The following is a 14,758-nucleotide window of genomic DNA, read 5'->3' as shown; positions in this document are numbered from 1 at the left end:
ATTACATCAATATGTCGTGTTCTTCGCAACAGACCTGTATAGTAGGTGTTTTATGCAGCACTAGCCCCAACAAACGGTGGTTTGTGCAATTACCTCATAAAATGATGTTTTGTTGGTGGGAGAGGAGAGAGTGAATGTGTCATAACCTTGTACCCGTGTGAAAGAAAAATAGAAGGACAGGACAATGCATGCTATCTTTATCTGCCAATGGAGGAACCCACAAGAGAGAAATGCCAACACTTAAAAGCCAGAAAAAGATGTCAAATACGTGCAACTGTATTGGGATACACACCATGTGGCTGAACCCCATTGGGTGTGCGTTGCCGGTAGCTCCCGGTGCCGGTAAAAGTTACTTTGCGTTCTTCAACACAAGCGCTATATAAGCGACCCGCGGTATAAAATCTGCTTTTATCATGCACGGACCTGATTTAAAATCTCCGACAGCCGCATAGAAAGCCTGCGCGCTATAACTACTGCAGTGCGCATATTAAAAAGGCATCGCGCGCAGCATATTTAGTGCGTCGGTCGCGCGCGCTGTAAATTCTAGGCTGCTGCAGATGGGACCGTTTGATTGGAACAGCTGGACTCGCACGCGCTACATGTTTTACAGCGTTTGTTGGAGCAAACATCTTCTAACACCCTAAAAAAAGTACTTGCGTGCTGTAAACTCTTTTTTTTAAGCACCACGTATTGGACGGCTGTTGGAGATGCTCTGAGAGACCAGGAAAGATGGTGTGGCTGAGAAGAGAGCTCCACCAAGCTGCGTTGAGCTAATTCAGTCGATTGAATCAACTGTTCGGGAAATTGATTTTGCATGCACGGTTCTGATCAGGTCATGGCGGTGTAGAGATGCGCCGGCAGCCTGGGCTCCGGTACGGCGACGAGTGGCACCTTCCTGCGCGTCGACAGCCCGACATGCTCCTCCATGCTCAGGTCCTCCGGCGAGACCCCCTCGGGCAGCCGCCACGCGAATCCTTGCAGCAGGTTGGCCAGGCCGGCGCCTATCACCTTCATCGCCAGCCCGTACGCCGGGCATATCCGCCGCCCGGCACCGAACGGCAGCACCTCGAAGTGCTGCCCACGAACGTCCACGGCGCTCCCGGCGAAGCGCTCCGGCCGGAACTCGTCGGGCCGGTCGGGCCACGACGCCGGGTCTCGCGCAATGGCCCACACGTTCACCAGCACGCGCGCGCCGGCGGGGACGTCGTAGCCGGTGACCAGTGTGTCCTCCCGAGCCATGTGCGGGACTAGAAGCGGGCCCACCGGGTGCAGCCGCATTGTTTCCTTCACCACGGCGTCGATGTAGGGGAGGCGGGCCAGGTCGCTTTCTTCGACCCACCGGCTGCGGCCCACCACGCGGTCGAGCTCCTCGGTGGCGGCGGCTGCGGCATCCGGCCGGCGCAAGAGCTCCGACATGGTCCACTCCATGGTCACCGCAGAGCTCTCCGTGCCACCGGCGATGATGTCCTGGACAAAGGCCTTGACGCCGTCACGCGTGAGCCTTGCTTCTGTTGACGACGTCCCAGCCGTCTCGCCTTCCTCCTCGGCGAGCTGCAGCAGCACGTCCACCAAGTACCTCGCTGCAGCGGACTCGCCGTGGCCAGTTCCGGTAGCCATCGCCACCTGGCGCCGCTCCTCGTCGTGCTCATCGAGAATCCTCTCGAGGAACCGATCGTACACCTTGCTCAACCTCTTCATCCTCCGGACGCAGCCCTGCACGTCGAGCCACCCGAGCCATGGCACCCACTCGCCGACGTTGCTCACCGCTCCGGTCACCGCGAACGCTTCATCAAGCGTTCGCCGGAACTCCTCACCCTCAGGGCTGCCGTAGCAGCCCGACCACTTCTCCCCGATCGACATGCGCAGGACATTCCGCAGCGTGGCGTCCGCCAGGTGCTGCCGGACCGCAACGGCACGGCCGCGGCATTCGAACAGGCCACACACGAGCGCCCGGAGCTCCTGCTTCCGAATATACTCGTACGAGTCGACGCGGCGCGGGGAGAAGAGCTCGGTGGCGCAGAGCCTGCGCGCCATACGCCAATATGCGCCATACGGGGTGTGCACGATACCAAGGTACCCGTACGCGGCGTGCTCGCCGGCAGCGGTGCACGGACGGTCGGCGAAGGCGAGGTCGTGTGTCTTGAGGACGAGCCGGGCGACATCGGCGGAGGAGGCGACGACGGCGTGGTAGGAACCAAGACGGAGGTGCATGAGCGGGCCGTGGCGCGCCGCGAGCGCAGCCAGAGCGCGCCCGCGAGGGCGCCGAGGCTGCCGAGCACTGGCCAGCCCCGCGGTCCCGGCGGGAGGTTCAGGGCCTCACTCTGGCGGCGCCGTGAGAAGACGGAGCTGAGGACGAGTACGATGAGGATGGTGACCAAGGCCATGGCCATGGGCAATGTCAATGTAAGCTCCATTATTGAAACGTTTTGGCCTTGGCACTAGCACTACTTGGGTGTGTATGTGTGACCAAGCAGATATATGCATCACTCTCAGTGTAGTTTGTGATGAAAACTGGTTGGCTGTAACACATTTCTCTATCCAAGCATGAAAGGTATGCGGATGGGTGTTTGTGTCTTTGCGATACATAGGTCCTGATTCCCCTCGGCACATGCAAGGAAAATATGCAGATAAGTGTTTTGTGTGTGATCCACGAGGAGACAGGTCTTTTTCAGTGTGCAGGCTGCCACGAAAAAAAGTGTATTTCCCGTACTCGGGCGCGGATGTTTGGTCTACGGGGACATCTACAGCCTATAAGATTTTTTTTAGTAATTTAATAAAAAGTCAAAAAATTCTAAAAATACTTTTTTTTAATAAACTTGACCTTCTATTGTACTTATGAGAAAATTTTCACAAAAAACATTCCCCATTTGACTTCTTTTCAAAAAGACAATTTTTTGGTCAAAATAGTGTGAATAGTGACCTATAATAGCAAATAAAATTTGTCTTTTTCTATAAAGTCAACATTGTTTTTTTTTCGTGAAAATTTATATACTAGTGCAAAAGTAAGTCAAGTTTATTCTGAAAATACTTCTGAACTATTTTGATTTTTGTTTAATTATTAAAAAAACCCCATATAGGGTGTATATACAACTAGGAACCAAAGTGTATTTCTCATACTCAGTACTCCTACATAGTACTCACTCTCTCTCTATATATATATAGGGCTGGACTATTCTGTTACCCGTAACAGAATAATATTCTGTTACCATCGCCCCTTATAGGGCCCGATATGCATTTCGGTACACTGAAAAGAGACCGGCGCGCCGCAACTCCACCTCCCGCTGACGGGCCTCGCCCCCACCTCCCGGTGACGCGCCGCGCCACCACCTCCCGCAGACGCGCCGTCTCCTCCCTCGCCAATGTGCAGCCCCTGCCTCCCAGCGACGTGCCGCCCCCTCCCCTTCTCGCCGACGCGCCCCGCCACCACATCCCACCGATGTGCAGCCGCCTACCTCCCGGCGACGCGCCGCGCCACCACCTCTCGTAGTCTCGCCGTCTCCTTCCCCGCCGACGCACCCCGCCACCACCTCCCGGTGATGCGCCGCCCCTCCTAGTCCCGCCGACGCGCTACACCACCACCTCCCCGCGCCCCGGCCGCCCCTTCTAGTCTCGTCGATGCGCCGCACCACTACCGCCGCCCAACCCGTCCGCCCACAAGCTTGGGCACTAGGTTTCCCTCCTCGCTGTGGTGTCCCTGCTGACCATCAACATCGGAAGCGGGCTGGCGACCGGGACCCCATCGTGCCCGTCTCCGACATGTGTCGAGGTAAACAAAGTCAGCGGAATTGGTATTGTGAGCTTGTTGGCTAACCGGTCTTGTGTGTTATCTTAATGTTGGACTGAGGAATTTGATATTAAAATTAGTCATCTACAAGTTGGAACATGGAGCTTGCAGCTTATGTTTGTGTAGTTTGAACTTAAGCTGGTCTCCCTCTCATACTTCAGGTTTTCAGTATTGATCTAGTCAGTATGGTGAAGATGAAGCTCCTTTTTGAACTTCTCCAGTTAATATACATGCACTTGGTCATCTTTTTTACATGTACTAACATCAGCTCATTCGAAGTTGTTCGTGTGCCTGTAAAACAAATCAGTTCAAATCTCAAGAGAAGTAAGCTCAAAATAAAAATACAGATGTTCAAAGCCAAGATGTTTGCATATGTTTTGTTGAATTGAGTTCCTTCCTAAAAAAAGCACTAAATATGTTTGCACATCTTTTCAGTACAAACTTTTAAAAAAGTTTCTTTCTGAACTTCTCAAAATTAATATACATGAAGTTTATTATCTTTTTAACATGTACATATATCAACTTCGTTGGAGATTGTGAGTACCTATACTACAACAGTTCATTGACAAAAAATATATCAGTTCAATACATACTTGGAAAAAATTTCAATACCGAGTGTTCTTTGCCTAGATAGTGCCTATAAGAAATTAAATCACGCATTTCCATAAAACTATGTACTGATAAATCAGAACTCATGCATTTCCATAAAATTTTGTAAGTTTCGTGTGTGTGCTGCTACAAATCTGAAGTATTTTTCCAATCATATTAGTACTGATGCAATCACCTAAAAAAGTTCAAAAAGATGTGTAAGTTTAGTGTGTGTGCTGCTACAAATCCAAACTTCTTGTCCAGTCATTCTAGTACTGATGAAGATCGAGTTAACTAAAATAATGTAGTCAATTCCTGAGACCCTTACTAGTCCCTTCATATATTTGGACCTTTGCCTCGTCAGTACAACAGCACGCTCCATAGCCGGTCATGAGAAAAAGCTGCGTACAGGCCACCCTGTGCTCCATCCTCGATCCAGCTCTGCCATCTCCCTCTCATCCTCTCTCTCTGCTCTGCGTGTGTGTGTGTGTGTGCAGGGAGTGGGAGGAGATAGAGCAGGGGAGTGGGAGGCCCTTCCATGGCGAATTCATAGGCATCTTCCTTGGAGATTGTGAGCTCTCTTGATTATTGCTTGAGGATTTATGTTGTTGGTTTGTCCACTGTTTAGTTCAGTGGACAGAATATTACCTTAGTTCAAAAGTGCCAAAGAGTATAGTTCAGAGTATACTAAATGTCCATATTGTAGATAATATTTGCATTGTCTTAAATTTCAAGAAACAAGCTTCAGTACAAGAAAAATGGGGCAGTCACTTCATCCATATCCAAACCCCCGTTGACGTGCGGCGGCAGGAAACATTTCCAAGTTGTTTTCTTTCTATCTTTGCTTAGCACAAAATTGTGCAAATGCCTAGCAGAAATAGAACTTATCCGTATACATGGGTAGGTTCATGAAAAAATGTAGTAGTAGTAGTTCAGTGAAAGGATTCACATCAGTTCAAACATTTTTGAATGTTCAGTAAAAGTTCAAATAGACTAGAGGTTTTCACCTCATTCCAAAAGCCTAAACTGACATTACAATGATAGGATAAAAATTAGTTCAAAAAAATGCTGGAGGTTTGTCGGAATGACAGAAAAACATCAGTTCAATTTTTCTGTAGCATCGCTTTCATTGCTAAATGTTTTAGTCACTTGTTTTCTTAATGCCATTAGGTATTTGCTTAAATACCGCGGTCTTGTGCCGCTGGTACTAGTGTGGATGGGTAGCAAGTTCAACTACCAATCAACACACAGTTCAGGCATGTTGTCTGACTCCCACACGTTCCTAGAAGTTGTTCTGCGATTGGAAATCTAGCAGTAGCAAACTCTTGTTTTCACTGTTTATGATCACCTCAATTTCTAAATTAAGTTCTGTTCATAGGAGTGCTTGTAATAAATTAGTTTCGTTTTACTTATGTTCCTTGAATTTGTAGTACCCTGATAGATTTGGTAGTGACATGAGCTTCCTCTCCACCACTCCAGGATATGCAGCGCTATCCTAGTCCAGCCCCATGGCGTACATTAACTTAGTTGTTATAGCAAAAACAGTACAAAACTCTTTTTAATTTTATTTCTGAACTTATGATGTTACTGTACATTAACTTGGTTGTTTTTTTACATGAACTACTAAATTGTGGAGTTGCATTTTGTTTCTTCATTACATACATGATTGAATGTAATCAATGGAACATATGTCGAATCTCCAAGATAGATTTCATATTTATTTTCTTGCCAGTACCAAATCTTTCCGTGGATCAGTACAACTTCTGTACGACCTTTTGTTCACAAATATTGTAGTATTGTTTCTACATGAATCTGTTTAGTACTTTGTACAACAAGTTTGGTCCATTTGTAAAATTATGTGAATGAGTAGCATAAATAAATAAAATATGAAAAAAGGCATCCTTCACTCTTGCAGTCTTGAAGGTAATTAAGTGCCTTTAGAAATTCTAACAATCCATCCCAGGCTAAGCAAAACAGTACATGTTAGTTTTTAAAAAAAAGAATCTAGTATAAGTTGATCAACGTTTTAATTCTTTTCACTATATATGCACTTCATTATAGTCAACCATTGGTTAATTTGTCAGCTGCAAGTGAATAATGATCTTGCATTGTTGAGAAACACGTACCAGAATGTGGTTCAGAAACAAAAGTAAGTTAAAGAGAGGGGGTGTGGTCACTGAACCCTGATGGTGCACTCACGTTATTAACTGAAATGTTCACTATTTGTATACCACCATTGCATTGTGATATCTATCTAACTAGGCCTAAGGTTCTTAAGGGTGTCATGATTTGGTCAACATGTTCTCTATTTATTCTATTTTAATGTCTGTAGTACATTCCAACTTGGCGTGATTCACATCATCGTTAGCACCATGTTCGGTGGCAAGACCACTGCGCTTTTCTGAATTTGCTGCTGGTGTAGCAACCCAGTATATATTTTATCATCAGTTCATAAAGGAAAGATGAATCAGTGCAATGTGCGTGTTAAAAAAATCAGTTTTATATTGTACGGTAGTTCGCTGTATAGAAAATTTGTAATAGTTTGGCCAGAATAAAGTTCGCATAGTTCAGACTTGCGAGGTAGAATGTTCAATGAGAGAAAACCATCAGTTTAAATATATACGCAGGAGGTTGAGAGCATAAAAATATCACATGGTGACTGGCAGCCGTCCAAGTGGAACACGGACATTAGTCCAAGCAGAATTTGGGATGGCTTCTGGGCAACTGCAGGTTAGAAAGTTCAACATCTGATAGGAATTCAGTGCAGAGAAATGTAGTTTAGAAATTCATCTTCTGTTCTCCCTACCCCCAAAGTTTTTCTTCTAAAGCTTGAAGCGAATGGGCTAAGAAGTATTATAAGAAATTGTTTTGGTTCCGTGTATACATTCCATATGAGAAGATGCATCATGTTGAAAAGCTTGGTTCGGTGTGTGGCCTAGAGTAGCATGAGACTCTAATGTTCTCTGAACATATTCAGAGTTTAACTAATTCAGTGCAAGTTTTGCTTATGAAAACTGATATTTTCCGCATGTACTAATCCATTTCAACTGTGGGTGTGTTTAAAAAAGAATTCAACGTGTACTGAAAAATGCCTTCAAAAAACGAAGAGTAAATAACATCAGTGAGATCTAGTACCTAAATTACAAAAGTTCACTGACAAAAATAAATCAGTAAAATATAGTGCTTCAACTAGAAGATCACTCATGCTATTTGCTTCATAGTTTCTCTGTTGTTTCAACTTTTATTTTAATCTTTTCATTTGTAAATTCTGCATCTTTTTTTGTTTACAAATTATAGGCATGATACTTGTACTGGGACTAAAGTACAAGTATTACTTCCAGGCAAGTTCAAAATAAAACCCGAATAAAATTCTTTGTCCATGTGGCAAATAACTTGTTGCTGCACTTCAACATTCAGTTTGCCTGTAAGCATATCAACGAGGTGGCATCCTCACTGCGTGCCTCTGCCGAGGAGGATGTAGCAGCGGGGTTGAACTCCCCGTTCGTATCTCCTCTCTCTTATCTCTCACCAACAAAAATTGATTGCTAATTTGATTTCATGTAATGAACTATGATTTTCCATTGATGCAGAGAAGGTGATTGATTGTTCATATGCCCAATGAGAACTGGCATTTTTTCTTAAGGTTTGATGTTACACTACGGCTAAAGTGTTTTAGTTGTTACAAGTTGAAAACTCCACAACAACCTGTGAATGCAAGTTTCAATTTTGGTTGGGATAGTGGTGTGGGTAGACTTGTATTTCCCGTGATTGTAGAAGCATCTAGGGAAGTAACACAGTATTTATGTGAATTGTTGTCCGTTCCATGTGCATGTTCGATAAGTTCAAATTTTAATTTGAGATTTTTGACAAGATATAATAATAGGATTGCATTGTCTAGATACATAAGTTCAGTACAGAGATGGTGATTTAGTTCGTCTTTTGTATGCACAAGTTCATCTTTTGTACGCTTTTCAGTTCATCTACTTCTGATGGTGAGTCCGATTTCCTCTGTGTTTCCATCTTCATATAATAGAAACAAGTGCTTGTGGTTATGCTTCAGAATGAGCACCGTACTTTCACTTGGTTAACATAAAACAGGATGCATCGTGGATGTGCTCATCATAAAACAGGATGAAGTTTATGCTGCGTACACCTTTGCCTCTCCGTTGCTTCACTCTCAAAAACACGTGTATGTGCGGCTGTTTATTGCTTCTTGCTACTACTATTTTTGTAAATGATTTTGCGTGTGCACTCCAGGAGTGTTTTTGTTTCTGTGGGTCAGCTGCTCAACAATCTTGTACCGCCCGGTACATGTATTACTATTGGAAGGTTCAAAAATCAGAACTCCACAAGTTCAACATGGTGTATGACACGAAGGAGATCATCGAGAGGGCGCGCCGCGGCGTCATGGGCTACATCAAGCACGCACTCACCCTCTTCGCCAGTTTCGCCATTGTCCTCGTCGTGTCCTCATCATCGGGGTAAGCACCCTAGCCACCTTGGCTGACTACTCATCCTCCACCCACGGTTGCTAAAATTCGATTCATTTTTATATGATGTGATCCATTGAGATGGTTGACGGTGTTGTGTTCCACTGCAGCTCAAGAACGCAGGAGCCAAGTCCGAGGACAAGAAGAAGAGGAAGAGGAGGTCCTGAGAGTGTCATCTTTGCACCATAGATAACATCACCTCCGCTGCTAGTGGCACCACCACTGCTAAGTACAGTATGTAGTACATAGGAATTAAGCTGGTGCAGTAACTTGGTGCCATGCCACCCTTGTTAATTCACACTCATGGGAACCTGCTGTGAGTTTGCTCCTGATGAAGCTTTTGCAGACGCGTGTGTGTTCCGGATCTCTTTTGTTCATGTTAGATAATCGAAACCTGAGACGATTTGGTTTGGTTTGTGAAGAACATGGCTACACTTCTTTGTGGTTGATCTAGTCTCATCGGTTATAACATTGTCACGTGTCTCATTTCTTTTGCACTATATGCCAGCTTCCTCTAGGTAAGTCCAACACATGTTTGGTGTAGCGTTTCTGTCTTGGTAGGTGGTGTTGAGCAGGGCCTGCCCGATTGTGATTGAGCAAGAGTAACTGAACTAAAATTTTCTACCGTTTCTGCACTTTTTAATGTTTGAACTACTGTTTCCATCAAAATGTTTGATCTAGTCTCATCGGTTGTATGTTCAAACATGAAGTCTCAGATAAGTTCGGGAAAAAGCTCAAACAAAATAAAAAACCCATGAAAATTTAAATGGTAAAAGTTGAAGTTGCAAAACGCGAGAAGTCCAAAACATCGTAGCAAAAAAATTGAGTTAAAAAAAACACAAAACATTTTGTTTTCAAAAGTTAGCATTCAGTTCAATGATAATGATATAATCCATGCAAGTTCGAGGACTATGAAAACCGTAAACCATTGAAAAGTTGCAAGGAAAAGCCATACCAAAAAAAGTGAAGTCTAGTACTTTTTTCGGAACCATTCAAAATTACTCTATGAAAAAAATACCTCATCTGTACAAACACACACGTAGATTAGTACGAGTGCCGCCGCGAGCGCCGCCGTTGTTGCCCGCGCCTCAAATGTTGTAGCTTAGACGACTTCAGAATGTTTATCGTGTGTGCTCTACCGTCATGTGCTAGTCCAAGAATTCCTATCATCACATAAGTCCATGTATTACTACAATGGGAGTTCAAAAGAAAACCCTATAACACGCGCCATGCCCCGGCACCATGCTCGGGACGCGAAAAAAGCTCAAACAGAAAGAAAACCCTATATGAAAATTCAAATGGTAAATGTTTAGGTCGTAAAATGAGAGAAGTCCAAAACACCGTTGCAAATAAATATTTTATTTTTGAAAAAAATGACATTCAGTTCAACTAAATAAATCATGCAAGTTATACCATAGATCGTTGGGAAGTTACGAGGAAAATCTTACGGAAAAAACAGAGTAAAGTCTAGTCTATGAAAACCGCTCAGTACAAACCCAAAAATTGGAGATCAGTTCGAGTCCTCTATTTTCAGAATAATTTAAAATTAATATATGATAAATAGGAGTACTATAGAAGAAGAGAGAGGGAAATCAGCTGCAACAAACAAGCATCCCTTCATGGATTACAAATATCCAACATAGCGCCATTTCGTGATAACATCATAAGCCTGCTAGAAGAAACCTTCAAAGACAAAATGAATTGGCATCTAGAAAACTAATGTGCAAGATGAAAGGAACATGATTTATACAGTGCTAAAAAGTACACCCCTCTTCACTCATCCATGTATTTACAAGCGTGTGGTCGAAAATAAGCACGAGATGGCACAATAGTTCCTAGTTTTTCCTACCCTAATCAAAAGAATTTAGGCCTAACTATAGCTAAGCTGGTACTCCATTATTGATCCCAATCAAGAGAGACTGAAGATCGAGTAGTAGTAACTCACATAATCTCATCAAGAGTCAAAAAGAGAATTGAAAAGAAGTTTAACTCATGATCAAACGGTTGTTCGTACATTTGTAGTACCCCGTCCCGTATGCATCTTTGGTTTTCTTAGAGTCAGAGACTCAGAGCCAGAGCGCGCCGGCGTCCTTGAGTACGGGCACGAGCTCACCGGAGATGTGCACGACCATGAGCCGATCGAGCCCGCCGAGGTTCCTCCCACCGACGAACACCGCCAGCAGCGTGACGACGGCCTCACCTCCAGCGTTCCCGGCCACCGCTGCAGCGAGCTCGGCCTCGTCGGCGACCTCGTGCACGGCGGGGTTCACCCCGAGCCCCTGCAACAGCCGCTTCACCACGTGGCTGAGGTAGCACCCGCGCCTCCCCACCACCAGCACCAGGCTCTCTGCCACCGCCCTCCTCACCACCTCCCTGCCGTCGCCCCTCGCCGCTGTGTCGGTGAGCCGCAAGCCCGCCCTCCTGGCCGGCCGCGCCCTCGGCCTCGGCCTGCTCGGACTGCTGTAGGCACGCCGGCAGCCGGCCGACGCTGTAGGGGATCGCCTGGTACATCTCGATCGGCCGAGCGACGTACGACGTGATCGAGCTCTTCTCTTTTCCGCTCGGTTCGCCGTTGCTGCGCCAAGTCCCCTGCCGCCATGGACGCGTGCTTCTTTGCTTCCCCCGCGTTCTCTCATGCTCCCGTCGCCGCCTGCGTGTGGACTTGTACCGCCACTCTACCGCGTGTGCGCAAGGGCCGCAATGCAAGAGGCGCCCTACTCCTTCCGCTTCTCGCCCACGCCATGACGTGCGCGCTCCTGTAGAGAAAAATAGCTCAGAGTTTAATGAGATGAAAATCATCAGTACAACCGTCTGAAACCATCAGTTCAAGTAAGGTAACAGAATAATATTCTGTTACGCGTAACAGAATAGCCTATACACACACACACACACACACACACTAATAAAGCAATGTGCGTTTCGTCAATTTTTCATCCGTTCACCGCTGGAAAGATTTTTTTTATCCGAGGTGGTACATAAATTCTTATGCGCTTGTCTGCTAGAAAATAAAGGCTTTTTCAGAATTTCATACGTGGACCACGTGTTGTGGCCTAGCGAAGCCAGCCCACTTTTTTTCTGCCCCCGCAGCTAGGAAAATTGTATTTTCCACACAGGGCGACAAATAGTCGGAACTTCGCACAGTACAACCAATAATGGGCTAGCCCATTTTTTTCTTTGTTTTACTTCTATTTTTATTCTCCTTTCCCTATTTCTTTTTTCCCTTCCAATTTTATTTTCTTATAGAATTTATTTCATAATTTCAAAAATCTCAAAAAACGTTCAGAATTAAAAAACAAATTTTAGAAAATGTTTAGAATTCCAAACTTTTGTTGCTATTTTGAAAAATATTCGGAACATGAAAAAAGTTTTCCATTTTTTCAAATTTGTTTTATTGTTTTCAAAAATTGTGCATGATTTCCAAAAAGAAAATATCATTTTGAAAATTGCTACAAATTTGTGAAATATTCTTGTTTTAGTGAAATTTTGACATTTCAAAATAATGTTCGCGTATGAAAGATACACATTTTCGAAAAATGTTATGAATTTACAACACATGTTCCTATTCTAAGAAAATGTTCACAAATTCAAATAATGTTCATGTTATTATAAAAAGTTGGTGTTTTCAAAAAATGTTTGTGAATTTTAAAAGATGCTCCTGTTTCAAATTTTGTTGCAACGCACGAACATATGTGCTAGTCTATATAAATCTAAGACAAAAATTTGGACGGAGGTAATACGTACTAAGCTGTTAACAATTATTACGGTAGATGAAATCGCGTTTAACCAGTCAAATGTCTTTTTTTAGTTGGACCAGTCAAACATCTCTAATATATACTCATTTAGGCCCTTTTAGGAATTGTAAGAAAAAAACGTATGGCCTAGTTTGGCAGCATGGTCTTTAAAATACAATAGTATTCCGAAACCTTGGTATTGCAATGTGTGGGCAACAGATACTACAGTTTCTAAAAATTGCATTTTTCACGGTTTTCCAAAAACTACATATATATTTGGTTGGTGTTGTTTTACCGTAGTTTTGACCGATTACTATACAACTTAACCTACCTTAGCTACACCTAAGGAGCCACAGGACCGGTTCAATCAGCATGTGCTGAAGGACGCCACCTGATCGCTGACCTAGAAAGTCGTGGGCGCAATCAATCATGCTACACGTGCGCGTGGAATTGGGTTGATTCACTCAATCAATTGAGCAGGGTAGCGCATACCTTTTTCTTGAGCTTCATTTGTCCATGGTAGCAGAGAAGATGGATGAATTGCACATGAGGACGGCTGGAAGATGGGCCCATGAGAAAAAATTGCAGGGGAGAGCAAAGTAAAGCTCGCGTTTCTTTGTTTACGAAAAAGAGGTCTCCAATACAACAAAAAACCAAGGTTTCAAGAAAACTACAGCTTCTAAAACTGTTGTATTTGTTCATGCCAAACACATCAAAGTATTTAAAACAGTGGCTTTATTGAAAATCACGGCATTTCTTGTAAAACTTCAAAAATACTTTGTTGCCAAACGTAGTCTAAGTTCTTTAGACTCTCAAGAGGGCAAAACCCCCCGGTTCCATTACTTGAACCAAACTAGGGTAGTCATGACATGCATGTTCAGAACAAAGTGCTCAAAGAAACTCAAAACTAAGAACAAAAACATAGCTCAACAAAACTAAGCTTATTACGGCATCCGGGCATAAGCCAGAGCAGTAGAAAGACAATTTCACCAACCAGATTACCGAGCTCTTATCAAGTTCAGTGATCTACAAGTGCATGCAAGTTTTTATTATACCACTTCTACATACCTATTATTTTTAGGACAAACACATAATTCATGCAAATTATCAATTACCATTCAACTCTCGAAAAAGATATAAGTGAGGCAAGAGAGTCATTAACTTTTCTATAAAAACATAATTTCTCGCCAAGATCTAACATATATAAGTGAGGTGCAAGAGCAAATTCTATAAAAGTCTCAACTCAAAAAGACATAAGTGAAGATCAATGAGCATTCTATAAATAAAAGACCAATGTGTGTCTCTTTAAGAAGTGTGACCAGAACATGATGATTGTCATGACCAGCAAAGAAAACTAAAATAAAAGCAAAAGACGCTTTCAGCAAAGCACATATCACGTGAACAAATAAAAACATAGGTCCAACCGAGACATACCGATGGTCATTAAAGACGGAAGAGGGGATGTATATCGGGCATCCCTAATCTTAGACGCTCGAGTCTCCTTGGATATTACCTTGGGGTTCCTTGGGCATCCCCCGCTCCTTGTTCCTCTCATATCGATGTCTCCCCCTGATCTTAAAAACTCCATCCGCACAAAACTCAACAAAACTCGTGAGATGGGGGTTAGTGCACGTAAAAATTAATCATACGATCATCTACTGTCAAGACAAGTCACAAATATTTTCAAATATAGCTATTGTATAATATTATTTTCAAATATTAGCTATTGTATGATATTATTTTCACAATTTATATCTCTCAATATAAGCCATGCAAACCTCTAAAACAAGCAGCCAACAAAACTATAACAATAATCTATCAAAACCAGAACAGTCTATAATGATCTAAACTAAACACATACTTTTTAAACTCTAAAAACTCCAAAAAATTAGTAAGTAACCGAAATTTGTATGAAGTACTGTGTAAAAATCTCAGTAAATTAGTGTGTTCTAGTCGAGAATGAAAATTCGAACACTGGGCACAAAAGTTTTTGTTCTACACAGAACCTAACAAACATGCAACTGCAAGGGTCCAAAGGCTCAACTTGGCATAGAAATAAAAGAAAATGTACACACATAGTTACTACTTTAGCAATAATTATGTTTGAATTTGCTTTTACCACGCTTGCCACGTGGTTAGCACTCGTAGGTATGAAATCCAAAATT

General features: G+C 43.5%; 2 pseudogenes; both read right to left on the bottom strand.

The window, feature by feature from the left end:
- Positions 1 to 256: 256 nt before the first annotated feature.
- LOC119299394 lies at positions 257 to 2,514 on the bottom strand (annotated as a pseudogene).
- An 8,414-nt stretch (positions 2,515 to 10,928) lies between these two features.
- On the bottom strand, positions 10,929 to 11,373 carry LOC119297015 (annotated as a pseudogene).
- Positions 11,374 to 14,758: the final 3,385 nt, after the last annotated feature.

Source organism: Triticum dicoccoides, chromosome 5A (assembly GCF_002162155.2).
Source record: "Triticum dicoccoides isolate Atlit2015 ecotype Zavitan chromosome 5A, WEW_v2.0, whole genome shotgun sequence".
NCBI lineage: Eukaryota > Viridiplantae > Streptophyta > Magnoliopsida > Poales > Poaceae > Triticum > Triticum dicoccoides.
This window is presented reverse-complemented; position numbering and strand designations above follow the sequence as displayed.